Genomic DNA, 14,053 nt, shown 5'->3' with positions numbered 1-14,053 from the left:
AATGAAGAATTCTGGGAGGGACGTTCTGGGGGGACGAAGGGAATGAAAAATCCTAGGAAGGACATTCTGGGTGTAGGAAGCACATGACAGGAGAATCTTTAGTGGCAAAATCACTTTTTTGGTCTGAATCTGGAGGAGAAGCCTCTGGTTTCTGGGAGTTATCAAAAGGATGATGCGTACTGTTAGATGAGACAGAGTAAGATATGGAAGTCATGCCAAGACTTTATTTATCCTAATAATTATGAGGAGGCATCGCCAGGTTTTGAGTAGGAATGGGGGAGTGGGTTCATGACGTGGTCAGAGCTAATTGATTACAATAATTACAACTGTATTTATAAAGGATCTGATCAAGCATACTAACCATTTTCACTGATAGACAGAGATGTGAATATATACATAAACATGTTATACACACACACAGGTGTATATGTATACCACACTCCAATTTGAGTTTGAAAATATACTGTGAGATTAGGTTTAGAGTCTTTTCCCAAATTCCCATTATTATTATTCAAAACATCTATGAGTTGAAGTTTATCTTTTAGATTAAGAATCCAAACTGATGTTGAGTTAAACGTTTAAGATATGGCTTGGAGGTAGAGAAAGAATCACAGGGAATAATCTGAGAATAATACAGGTTGGGTAAACTGTAATGTCCCTTTCTTCCCTTACATGTTAGGTTCAGAATCCATGTAATCCTGATGACTTTCATTATAAAGAAAAGAAAGCTAATTTAAATCTAAAAATGAAACCAAATAATAACCTCTGTAGTTGTTAAAACTATTTGAATAATGGAAGGCTAGATTCTCAAAGAGCCCCATGACTTCCTCCAAGGTAAGGAAGGCTGCCTGCTGTCTCCTCTGGGGTGTTGCTTTGCATGGTCCACTGTTGGTGCCCACTGTTAACTTGCCTATTCCGAGCCCCATTTCTGAAATGTCTGTGGATTGAACAGAATTTCCAAATAATATGAGAAAGAAAAGAGCAAATCTGATCTGAGGCCCTAGGTTGCAAAGCGAAAGCTTCTATTCTCCCATGGTGTCTCACTGCTGCAATCTGAGATGTTTGAGCAGTCCCTAAGAACTCAGAACCAGAAAAGACCATTGTCTGTTTCTTGTCATCAGTGAGGTTCTGGCTTGAGACAAACCACCCTGGCCTGGAGGGGACCACTTTCTTCATCTGCATTTAGAGAAAGTAAATGGAAATTATATAAAAAAGCCTACTGAAGAAGACTTATAGGGTCATAGGGCTAAATAAAAATTGTGCACACACACAAAAGAAAATCTTTTCTCTTTCTAACCCTACTCTGTAAGAATGAAGGGTAGACTACACAGGGGTAATGGGATATCTAGAATATGCAAAACTGAATCACATAAATATAACAAAGTCAAAGTCTACATGTTTATTACATGCATTTGGCATGAAACTTTAGGATATCCTTGAGATGAGCCACCTCAGATTTTGGAAATATTCTCTCTTTTTTAGAATCTAGTCATACTTTTCCTAAATAGAGAAGCTTGGAGAACAGCCCCCAAATGTCATTTTGCAAAACCTAAGGGTATATCTACAGTTCAGAAAAAAAAGAATGTTTGAGTAAGAGGTGTTAATCTGTTGAATTTTCTGCATTGCCATACATATGCCATGATTTACATCCTTCATTTTCCCTTTTGTTTTGATTTTAGTTGCATTATTAAATTAAGACTTACTTAAGGAAAATTAACTTTTTTTTCCAGCTTAGGCTGGTAAGCAACTAAGAATGCCAACACTGAAATGGTAATTGTCCAAAAAATTCCAATGCCCATGTAATTTTAAAGGAAAGGTTATATCTTTCAAAGTAAACTCACTTCTATTATGTGAATATACATAGGATATAAACCTAATATAGAAGGAAACTGAAATATTGATCTCATACTTCAGTGAACATAAAATCTATATTTAATTAGGCAATCATTCATTTTACAATTTCCCAGAACTGGTCGGCTCTCTGGCATTGGCACCATTAATTTTTATAGCTCAGTGTTAAATAAGTGTGAAGTATGTGTGAAAGCATATGCTCTCGTTACATATCTTTCAAGGTAGTGAGAGAGATTTTTTTAATGAATACTGATAATAATTGATAGTATTATTGCTTATACTTTTTAAGCCTTTCTTGTATTGGTCTGCTAATGACTTCTGGCATAACATCTTTTAAAACCCACCCAACATCCTGTAAATAGGCATCAATTATATCCATTTAAGATTTTTTTTTAAAGATTTTATTTATTTATTTGACATAGAGATAGAGAGAAAGCACAAGTAGGCAGAGAGGCAGGCAGAGGGAGAGGGAGAAGCAGACTCCCCACTGAGCAGGGAGCCCGACGTGGGGCTTGATCCCAGGACTCTGGGATCATGACCTGAGCCGAAGGCAGCCATTTAACCAACTGAGCCACCCAGGCGCCCCCCCCCCCGCTCTTTTTTAAAGATTTTATTTATTTATTTGACAGAGAGAGACACAGCGAGAGAGGGAATACAAGCAGGGGGAGTGGGAGAGGGAGAAGCTGGCTTCCCTCTTAGCAGGGAGCCCGATGCTGGGCTTGATCCCAGGACCTGGAATCATGACCTGAGCCGAAGGCAGATGCTTAACGACTGAGCCACCCAGGCGCCCCATATCCATTAAAAATTTGAGCTCAATGAGGCTTAAAGAGGTTCCAGTTAACTTGCCCAAGGTTACCCAATAACTCAGTTGGAGTTAGAATTCAAGCTCATCTGAGAAGATAGCAGGAGAGGAAGAATGAAGGGGGGGAAATCGGAGGGGGAGATGAACTATGAGAGACTATGGACTCTGAGAAACAAACTGAGGGTTCTAGAGGGGAGGGGGTGGGGGGATGGGTTAGCCTGGTGATGGGTATTAAAGAGGACACGTTCTGCATGGAGCACTGGGTGTTATACGCAAACAATGAATCATGGATCACTACATCAAAAACTAATGATGTAATGTATGGTGACTAACATAACATAATAAAAAAATAAAATAGAATAAAATAAAAAGAATTCAGGCTCATCTGACTCATGGATGAGTATTGGTAATGTTTTTTAAAAAAGGTTAAAACACACTAACCTATAATATATGTAAAAAGATGTGTACCATCATCTCTAAAGCAAATTATCCTTTGACGCTGTGGCAACTAGAGTCAGATCACCTGGGTTCAAAGTCAGTTTCTTTCACTTGGGCAAGTAATTCAGTTTCTCTATAACTAAGTTTCAATGTCTATAAAATGGGATTTATAATAGTGTTACCTTGTAGAGATGTCGTGGGGATTAAATAAAGTCATCTTTGTAAAGCACATTGCCTTATACAAATAATACATTTGCTACATGGTAGTTGTTATTATTACACTTATTATTATTACTACTACTACTATTTTTCATTAGAGGTGTTAGTACACATCAGTGCAACTTCTGTGAAGTTGAATGAAATGTTTTATGGCTCTGTAATTCCATGTTGCTTCCTTTTTTGATCTCAGATACTTAAAAAGATCACAAACATTTCTATCTTTATATCTCAGCCAGGACAGATTTAGAAAGGATAATCCCCAGTAGACTGTATCTATGGAACTGCAGGGATTCAGCTTCTATAGAGTTGATTTGCCCGGGGGACAGGGGAAATGTTCCAGTCGTTAATCGGATTTTTCTCCCAACTTACTCTCCCTGAACATAATATCCTCCTGGGTTGAATCCAAATTAATTGAGCTTCTATTGGGTGCTCAGCACTGTGCATTTTCCATGGCTACTTTTTTGTTGTCACATTTTTTTCTTTCCTCTCAAGACTCAGGAAATTAACTTATTTGGTAACTTCCTTTCTCTGCAGGTAGAGATGCTGCAAGAGATAGCCGATAGCCATGAACTTGTAAAGCTGATAATTTCAAAATAGGCAAAAGGATAAAAAAAAACCGAAAAACAAAAAAAAACCCACTTTTAAACCAGTGGTTTAATAACACAGCTATCCCTAAGTTTTAAAATGTGTGTTGCTTTCCCCGATCTGCTAAGAATTATTTGATTGACTACTGAGTGGAGATGATTGGTATGCATAGATAAAACCATCCTTGGAGTCCTTGTTTTGGGAAACCTGTAGTGATGTAGACATATAGCTTTAATTAGTTTCTTTTCCTAAAAACAAAACAAAACAAAAACAACAAAACAAACAAAAAACTAGTCTTTAAGATGAAGTACTCCTAAAAACTCTAAGGAGATCAGTTTTCATGAAAAAAAAATTGAAAATGGAGGGAACAAGGAAGAAAATCTGAAGGAAAGCACGAGAAAGAAAATTGAAAGTTTTCAATTATTATGCATTGGTAGTTTATTATCCAGTGTACAATAATTTATAGTAATTATTGATCAAATGACTATTGGAAGTAAGTCCCTCTGTTAAGTTTGTTGGGGCTTTTAAAAAGATGAGTTGTTTCTGCCTTTGGAAAGCTCATGATCTTTAAGAGAGAGAAGCCGATAACCAGGTACAAGGTAGGAAATGAAGAAGGTAACAAGGAAGAAATAGGTGAAGCACAAATGAAAAGAAAAAAAAAAAGAGGAAAGAGAAAATATTGATGCTTGAATTAGGGCTTAAAGGATGGGAAGGTTTGTGTTTAGGTAAGAGAGTGGAAGAGCAGAGGAAAATGTCAGAGCAACGTCTGAACACATATACATCTGAGAATTGTGGGCAACAGTGGAAGTTTGGGTTGGCCTGAATGAAGAGTATGTAAAGAATGCCAAAAGACAAAAGATAGGAATTATGTTTGGTTCTTATGAGAGGTCTGGCATGCTGTTATTTTAGGGAAACCATAGTTGTCTTAGTGGGAGTAGCTCTTTATTACCACAGAGAGATCCTACTATGTCTTAGTGGGAGTAGCTCTTTATTACCACAGAGAGATCCTACTATGTGCAAGAGGATGACTTCTAAAGGAGTTTCAGGGTACTTTTGTTTCCTATTTCCCACATTTGTGACATTGTTTTGAATGACATCACTATATTAAGTTTTGTATCAGCAAAGAAAAGTTCTTTTTTTCAGGAAATGATTGTTATATCCCCAACCAAAATTCATGGTCTAGGATAGTGCTTACAAAGTCATTAGACCTTTCGTGTTTATTTTTTTTTTAAGATCTTATTTATCTATTTGAGAAAGGGAGGGAGAGAGAGAGCACATGAGTGCATGAACAGTGGGGGTGGGGTGGGGGTAGGGACAGAGAATCTTAAGCAGACTTCACGGTGAGCACAGGGCCCAACGCAGGGTTCAATCTCAAGACCGCTGAGATCATGACCTGAACCAAAACCAAGAGTCAGACACTTAACCAACTGAGCCACCCAGGAGCACCACCTTACATGTTTTTACATTGCAAGACCTAACTTGTGAATTCTGTCTGCCCTGTGTTCTTATACGTACCCCTCCGACCTTTCCTTAGTATAAGGCAACTGAAAAAGGACCATTTTCATCCCTCAGCTAGTTTTTATGTTCTTCCTTTTGGGCAGGTGAAATATTTAACCTGTCTCAATTTCTGTACATGGGTAATGAACGAATATTCCTCCTTTGATCCTTCTCTCCTCTAAATTTTCATGTCTTTTGCCACTGTTAACTATTCTTCGCATGCCTCATCCTCTTCCTCCCTCTTAATTCAAATAATGCTTAAGAAAATGGCAAATCCTAGGGTTGTTCGTGGCTCTAGAGAGCCACTGGAGAATACCCAAAATTCTGGTTGCTGACTCTAAGAATGTCAGAAAAGGTCTGTTTGAACAGTGAAGAGATATTTACCAAGACCTTCTGATGTTCTAGTCACTTTATGCAGATGATTTAGCAAAGATCAAGACAGATGGGGAACCACTGTTCTCATGGAGATTATACTCAAGTGGGAAAGAGGAAAATATATACACAATCACTTAGAAGCTTACATGAAAGCCAACTGAGAAATAAACAAGAGAAATATCCAGTGTGATGCGTGCTGATTAAGTGGTCATGGAAGACTTCTCTGAAGAAGGGACTTTATGCTGAGATCTGAATGCCAGGAGGAAGCCAGACATGTATAGTTCAGGGGCGTCCAACAAAGACCAGAGCTGAACCCTGGTTAAAGTGGCAAAAACAAACTTTATTTAGGACTATTACAGTAAAAGAAAAGAGACCTCAGTCTAGAGGTTCACTTCCATCCAAACACAGCATGGAGTTTATAGCCAAAGAGCAGGGTGGGGGTTGCTGGGTGGAAAATCACAAGAGGAGACATCAGGGGTTTCTGGCTGAAGACAGGCTGGGGTGATAAGACATCACCTGAGGGATGGAGGAGAATGAAGAGCCTGATCAGATCTTGAGGGTGGGGGTTAGAATTAAACCGACTTTAGCAGGGTTATGTAAAGTTGGATTTTACAAGGAAGTGCACAGATAGGCCTAGAGAAAGGTTCAGGAGCGTGACTACTATTTGGTCATGTGAAGAATTTTTGTCAGTTATGAAACCTAGTCATTAAGCATGTGGTCCAACTGGGATCATCCTTGCAGAATAGTCCCTCTCCCTCATGCGTACACTGCCTCCAGTTCTCTTCTTTATTTTGTCTGGATTTGTGTACAGGTCAGAACGTCAGGTGGAATCTTAGAGGCTGAGGTAGTGCCGCCGAGCAAGTGCTTACAGCCCTGCACCATTTCTGTTCTTTACAAGTGGGCTGTGTCTAAAGGGCCTCCCATGCCTGAGGCCGGAGAACAGTGATTGAGAAAAAAAGATACTGCCGCGGGGGTGGAAATATCAAACTAGGCAGTTGGGATGAACATTGTGAACAGAGTTGTGGCTCCTTGGAAATGCTGGCTGCTTGCCTGGACAGATTCCCATGAAATGGTGTTGCTGTAGTGAATTTGCCCTGCTGCAGTACTGGCCTTCAATCTATAAGCTCAGAAACTCCATCATCAGATGTCTAGAATAACCAGGATGTCATAGTAACCAAGTTCAAAGGAGATGGGTATGTGTCTCAGTCTGTTTGAGCTGCTATATAAAATATCACAGACTGAGTAGCTTATAAGCAACAGAAATGTATTTTTCACAGCTTTGGAGCCTGGAAGTCCAAGATAGGGGACCAGCATGGTCATGTTCTGGTTGGGTTCCAGGTCTTCACAGGGTGGAAGGGGCTAGGGAGTTCTGTGGGATCTCTTTCATAAGAAAATTAATCCCATTCGCAAGGGCTCCACACTCATGAACTAATCACCTCCCAAAACCCCACCTTCCAACTCTGCAACACTGGGTATTAAGATTCCAACACTCGAATTTGGAGGAGGTGGGGGGGGATGCAAATGTTCACCGCATAGCAGTATATGAAACCAGAAGTCCATTTTGCTTGTTTTTAATGAGAAACATATGCATAGTATTTTGGAACAGAAAATTATTAAGAAGTTTCTTGATGAATCTGAAGTTAGGAAAAGAATCATATATAGGGGCTTCAGGCTCTACGAGCATGCAGGGTCCGTACCCACAACAGAGATTTAATGAGGACCGGATATGTGGGGTGCCACCATGTTTTGCTCTATGAGTCTCCTGGTTTGATATTCCCTGTGGCTGGCAAGATCCCCTCTGGTTGTTCTTCCTTTGATATATTAATGCCTTCACTCTAACTTCAATCCAGTCTTTTTTGCCAGAAAGTGTGCAATCTTTTTTTATATCACTTCTTTGAATCATCCTGTGGTGATTTTATAATACTCAGAATGCAATCTTACTTCCTTAATTTTTCTATTCTGGAAAGATGCTTTCTGTTTCCTCAGGGTGCACACTGTACCCTAGTTCTATGAAAATAACAATAGCATTTTCTATGAGATATCTTCACAAACAGGAAATTAATTTTGGTATTTCTTTCAGTTATCTGTTGCTGTGCAATAAACCAACCCAGAATGCTATGGCTTAAAACAGCAACAATTTATTACTTCTTTTTATTCTGTGAGTTGACTTGGCTTGTATGAGTGATTCTTCTACCCTGTATGACATTGGTTGGGGTCTCTCATTGGGCTGCATTCAGCTGGCAGCTGGGATGGGTTGGAGGGTCCATGAAGGTTTCACTCACATGTCTGGGCTAACTTCTCCTCCACGTGGCCTCCTTCACATCACTAGGTTGAATTTCTTCATAGCATGTTGGTCTAAGAGTTCTTATATGGCAGTTGGCTTTTAAGATAGAGGAAATGAAAGCTGTCAGTTCTCTCAAGTCCAAGATTCAGATTCACTTCTGCCACAGTGTTTTGGTCAAGGTAAGTCACAAGGCCAGCCCTGATTTGAAGAGAGGTAGAGAGAATCTAACTATTGATAGGTAGAAAGCACATAAGGTGGAAAGGGATTGAAGACAGCTATCTTTGAAGACTGTCTACCACAATTTGCTTTTCAGCTACAATATTCCCAGTAGGCAAAATACTCTCACTCTCTTCCTCAAATGTTTTCTTGCATTACAACATCAGCTTGAAATCTCAGATTTCATCATTTAAATCATGCCCATGTGCCATGAGGTTCTTTGAGTGCATTTCCTTATATGCAAAGGTCTTCAAGCTAAAAGTGCAATTTATCTGTGCTATAAAACCTGACCAGCCACCATCTACTGGCAGAACTCTGGATTGACCTTTGCCTTCAGGGCAATTTTTTACCCTGAAAATCTTTTGCTGATCTGAGAAGGCTTCACAGCAGGTCCTGTGTGGAACGATTTTCTTTCACTTTTGCTTGAAAAGAGAACACTTCCTTCCTTAGTGTCTCTCTTTCTCATGCAGCCCTCTACTGTACAAGGCTAAACAAGCCAGCTGACACTTCCACATCCTTCCAAAACTCTGCTTAGTCAGGTCCTCAAATTCATTAGGTACATTTTATATTGTCTACATTACCACAGGTAACGGTCTTGCCAACTTTCCACCAATCCATAGCACAGCTCTCCTTTTTTATGGCCTCCAATAGCAATCTGCTCACTGACTTTGCAGGCTCCCCATGGTCTCCTCACTGTCCTTCAGGCCTCTGCCACCACCCCACAGCCGATGCACAAGCTTTAGATTTTTTGTTAAGGCAGCACCATACTTCTGGTACTAGTTTCAGGTATGTACACACGCACAGCAAACTATCCCCAAGTCATATTTGCTCAGGAATTCAGTAGGGTACAGTGGGGATAACTTGTCACTGATCCAAAGTTTCTGTTGTCCTACCCAAGATGGTTCAGATAACTAAAAGGGTCACTGGAACAGCTTGACTGGAGTCGTATAGCCAAGGTTTCATTTTCATTACTGATTGATTTTCTTGGTTCTTTTCCCCTTGGCTGGCTTGGGCTTCCTCACTGTATGGTCATCTTGGAGTAGTTAGACTTCTTTCATGGTGCCCGACTTCCTTTGGGAGAAGGTGAAAGCTGTCATATTCAAGGAGAGAAGAAATCCTCTACCTTTTGAGGGTCAGAAAAGTCTGCACATAGTGGAAGGGAAAAAATTGATGGAGCCCTTCCTGAAGACTATCAGCTAGAGATTATCTGCTTTAAGATTGTTCAGACATCTCTCATCATAACCTATAAGAGATATACAAGCCTTAGGAAATATCTATATACTTATAAGTAAATATTGCTTCAGAAAACAACCTCTTATCATATGAAATGTACTCATATTTCATCTGTTTTAATTCATTTCTTTCAAAATATTGGTTACAAATTCCCATTTTATTTTATAATTAATGGTTGAGATGAGTAATTAAAAAAAATAATGGTTCTGATTAAAGTCTCTTTTTATCTATGATGAAAGTGAGTATAAACAATAATGTACTTCAAAGTAATTTGCCCAGAGTTATGCAGCTCAACTGAAGCAAAGAAGTGATTAGAATCATGTCTTCTAGCTTAAGCCAAGACACTTCTAGCTTAAGCCAAGTCCTCTTCAACTTTAAAACCATGCTGTTGAGCCAGTTCCATGTCTTATATCCTTTGTTTCCATCCAAACTTTGATCTGAGTTGTCCGTTTTCCAGAACAATAACAGGTCTGACAACTCTGAATCCGATCCTTTTTGCACACACTCATGCTTTCTTGGTCCTACTGTAAATAGACCAAGGGCATTGGCAAACTTATCCCTTTACAAACACCTAATTAAAAAAAAATAAAATCAACAAGAAACAATTTTGTGGATGGAATTGCAAAGCTTGTGACTGTGAAAATAAAAATATCCCTCAAACCCTTGGAATTGTGAGTTGTGAAAGAGAGTTATTGTGAGCACAGTTCTGCTGAAAGTGGGAAATGTGTCTCTCACCTTCCAGAATCAGCCAGTTTTAGGATCACACAGTGTGGACACTACTTCTCTTCACTGGACTCTTGTTTCCCAGTTGAATTACCTGTTTAATATATCTCTAATACTACAGAGCTATAGAATTATGGTGCCAACATTGTAGCATGGACTGAGAAGACCTTTTATTTTTTATTTTTTTATTTCTGAGGAGACCTTTTAAAATGGTACTCTATGCCATATACAAAATAATAAATTGCAGAACTTTTCCCTCTATTGTTTTCCTTTGTCTTAAAAGGTATAAAAGATTGAATTGAAATGATAAGATTTCATTTTTTTAAGTAGTTGATGAGGAATTTATGTTTCTTCATCAGTTAAGTACGGTGTTTGGGCTGGATAATTTCTTTCCCTTTTTTAAAAAAATTTATTTGAGAGAGAGAGAGAGAGCATGCTGTAGGGGAGGGCAGGGGGAGAGGGAGCGAGAGAAGAATCTTAAGAATCTTAAGCAGGCTCCACACTCAGCTTGGAGCCCCACATGGGGCTCGATCTCACAACCCCGAGATCAAAACCTGAGCCAAAATCAAGAGTTGGATGCTTAACTGACTGAGCCATCCAGGTGCCCCTGGGCTGGATAATTTCTAAGAGTCCTTCAAATTCTAGATTCTGTGGCCAGAGAGACAGGGAAATAGTGACCTGTGCTGTGTCACATCTTTCCATTTCTTGGGTCAAGAACATCCACAGATACTAAAGGATGGTTTTACATTATACTTTTTTTAATAAGGAAAAAATTATTTCAGAAAGATAGGTTGACAAAGGACATGGTGAATTTCCAAAATTAACTGTGAAAGACAGATCATCTGGGCATGACTGAAAGCCATGCATAACCTTTGTGCTCAGATATTTCATTTCAAAAATGTCACTTTCTGCTTATTCAATGCTACTGTCATTATACTATTTTAAGCATTAAAATTTGTGTTCTGGAGCTGAACAGGAATTATTGCCTCTATCTTTGGGCTTATTAGAAATAACTTAAAATTCATTCAAGGGCAATAAAAATCACTTTTTTATGATGGTTGAATTTGGTTTAATGTTGAAAATTGCAAGCAATTTTCATTGTCTTTTATTAGCAGTATTTCAGCGTCTGTGTATATAGATCAAGACTGTTTTTAAGTATTCTCTAAAGAAATGACTGATTAAACAGGATTTTTTTCTTTAATTTTTAATTCCCTAGAGTGAGGTTAAAGTAGAATAAATTACGTGACAATGTTGTTTAAAATTTCAGGCTCTGCCTTATATGGGTAAACTTAAAAAAAAAAAAAATACATGAGAGTTGAAACAAATTTTTATTGCTCCATGAATTATTTACTCAATTGCAAGGGGGATATGGAATGGGAAGCAGCTTTGTCTGGAAAAAAAGTCTCCCGATATTGAAGGAATTAATCTATTTATTCATCCCAATCATCTGTAATTTACTTAACTCTTTACTATCTAAATAATCTTCAATGCTCTCATTTCAAATTTGGATCAATACAAAGAAAGAGGACCAGGAAAAAAATGTGTTTGTATTATATGAATCTGCCTGCATTGGGCTCTTTTCATCGCCCAGGGAAAGGGAGAGGGGATAAGCTTGCCCAGATGATGAAGTATTCCTTGGGCAAGGCTGGCTGGAGAGCTGCTTTAGCTGGTGGGAAGCCAAACAAAGTGGAACAGGGAACAACAACAACCAACAAAAAGCATCCAGAAAATGGGTCGGAATCAAAAGCACAAATCAGAGATTAGACAGTCAGACCGAGAATAACCAGAATTACAGGCTGTTGGGTGGAAGGGTGTCCCTGGATTGGTACCTGGGAGGAACATTTCTATATTTAGGTGTAATTGCTCTTTGTGACATCGTTCCAGGGGATAAGGAGATATAGGGCAGGGGCAGGTGAAACTTAAATTGAAAAGACTGGGAAAGAACTGTATTAATTTTTAAAATAACAAAGCTATTTCAAGTATTTGAATGCCAGAGGATGGAATTAAAGTGGGTGCTTATCATTCAGCTGTATGACATCTTTATGGAGGGCTCAATAAATACACTGTTATCTAAGTCAGTTTAGGCTTTCATAACAAAATACCATAGACCAGGTGGCTTAAACAACAGACATTTATTTCCTCTCAGTTCTTGAGGCCAGAAGTCCAAGATCAAGGTGCTGGCATAGTTGGTTTCTGCATAGTTGGTTTCTGGTGAGAACTCTCTTTCTGGCTTGTAGACATCTGCCTGCTCACTGTATCCTCACATGATGGTCCTAATCCCACCCACTATGAGGACCCAACCCTCATGACCTCATCCGAACCTAATTATCTCCCAAAGGCACCATCTCCAAATATCATCACATTGTTGGTTAGTGTTTCAACATATCAGTGTGGGAGGAATGCAGTTCAGTCCATAACCCTTATTGATTAAGGGCCACCATAAGAGTCACAGATTATGTTTTCTTGCCCTTGTCAGACAGTACCTGTGCTTGGTTTGGCATTGAAGTTGTCCTCACAATACAAATGGAATGTCTGTATTCCTTCCTTATGAATAGTTGCTCTACTTAATTCTGTGTTGTGTTCTAGAATAGAACCCTTTCTTTCTTCAATCATTTCATAGATATGAAGTATTTTTATTTTTTTCAGTTCCTTTTGGCAAACAGAATGAGTGCCATTTGCTCACATTTTGAGTGCAACCCAAGCATTGGTCTTGCCCATTCCAAAGGCCACCTTCTAATCTACGTGGGAAGAGGGACATTGGGTTCCAAAGTTGTTCACGAAGCTACTGCTTCGATGAGTATCACAACCAGCTCTACCACTGACCCTTCACTGCCTGGGAATCCTGGGTTATGGTCTTCCTTCAGTGCAGTCCCCCTACCTAGGCTTGGACTCAGATGCTTGAATTCTGCCTGTCCTGTTATTTCTCTCCATACAACTACCCAAGTCTAGGTGGGGGCATCAGACTTTAGTGAAGGGTCAAAGAGAACAAAACTGCATTATAATTTAGAAAGGATAAAAATGGTAATACTATTCTAAGTATGACCACTCCCATAAAATGAAGTTATCATCTTATGGACACACTAATTCCTAGCTTTAGGTTAACCCTCTATTCACAAAGCACCTCACTATTCAAACTTCTCTCTTTTAAGGATTCCCCTAACCGCACATCATTCAATCTCTAGAACCCAATAATCAGTGGCAAATATTTTCCCAGTGTGTGTGTTACTTAGCCTAGAATGAGACCCTAAGGTGGAAGATGGCAGGACACAAGCTTTAGAAAAATAGTCTGGATAGGCTTTTGTTCTTCTAGGTCCTGACTCAGTGTCCCCCCAGTACTAAGTCAACTTTATTCAGTGATGTATAATTTTACTTTATACATCAGGCTCAGATTTTTGTATAAAATCTGATGAGTTATGTAATTCATGAAAATTAACATCCACAGTAAATTTTAAAACCAGCAAAATTTAAGACCAGTGTGAGATACAGAGAGGAGCTGTTGGTCACTTTGGGTCCCTCCTAAAGAATTGTCTGAGTATTTTTTGCCCCATTATGTCTCTAGGCTTTTCACTTTTGGCACTAAAAGACTCCACTGCCATAACCCCCTGGAAAGCAACATCTAGTTTTTCCTGATACAAGTTAAAGGAACAGTCTAGGTACATTAAGAAACTTCCCTTCAAAAAGGTATTTGATTGTAGTGAGTAAAAACATCATTATGGGCACAATAGGACAGAATATTTGAAAGCAGGAATGACCTAGAAAAGTGAGTGACATAGCCAGTTCTCTAGAATATTTGATGGGTTTCCTTTCTCTGAAGTCATGACTGATGTGTA

At 39.0% G+C, this 14,053-nt stretch overlaps 1 protein-coding gene across 5 annotated transcripts in view; it reads left to right on the top strand.

Annotated features, from left to right (window-relative positions):
* The window catches only part of NYAP2 (neuronal tyrosine-phosphorylated phosphoinositide-3-kinase adaptor 2), a 260,781-nt gene that overhangs the window by 143,264 nt on the left and 103,464 nt on the right, over positions 1–14,053 (top strand). The window lies entirely within an intron of this gene.

This window comes from Phoca vitulina, unplaced genomic scaffold, assembly GCF_004348235.1.
Source record: "Phoca vitulina isolate PV1807 unplaced genomic scaffold, GSC_HSeal_1.0 scaffold1, whole genome shotgun sequence".
Classification (NCBI taxonomy): domain Eukaryota; kingdom Metazoa; phylum Chordata; class Mammalia; order Carnivora; family Phocidae; genus Phoca; species Phoca vitulina.
Note: the sequence above shows the minus strand (reverse complement) of the source record. Positions and strands in the feature narration are given on the sequence as shown.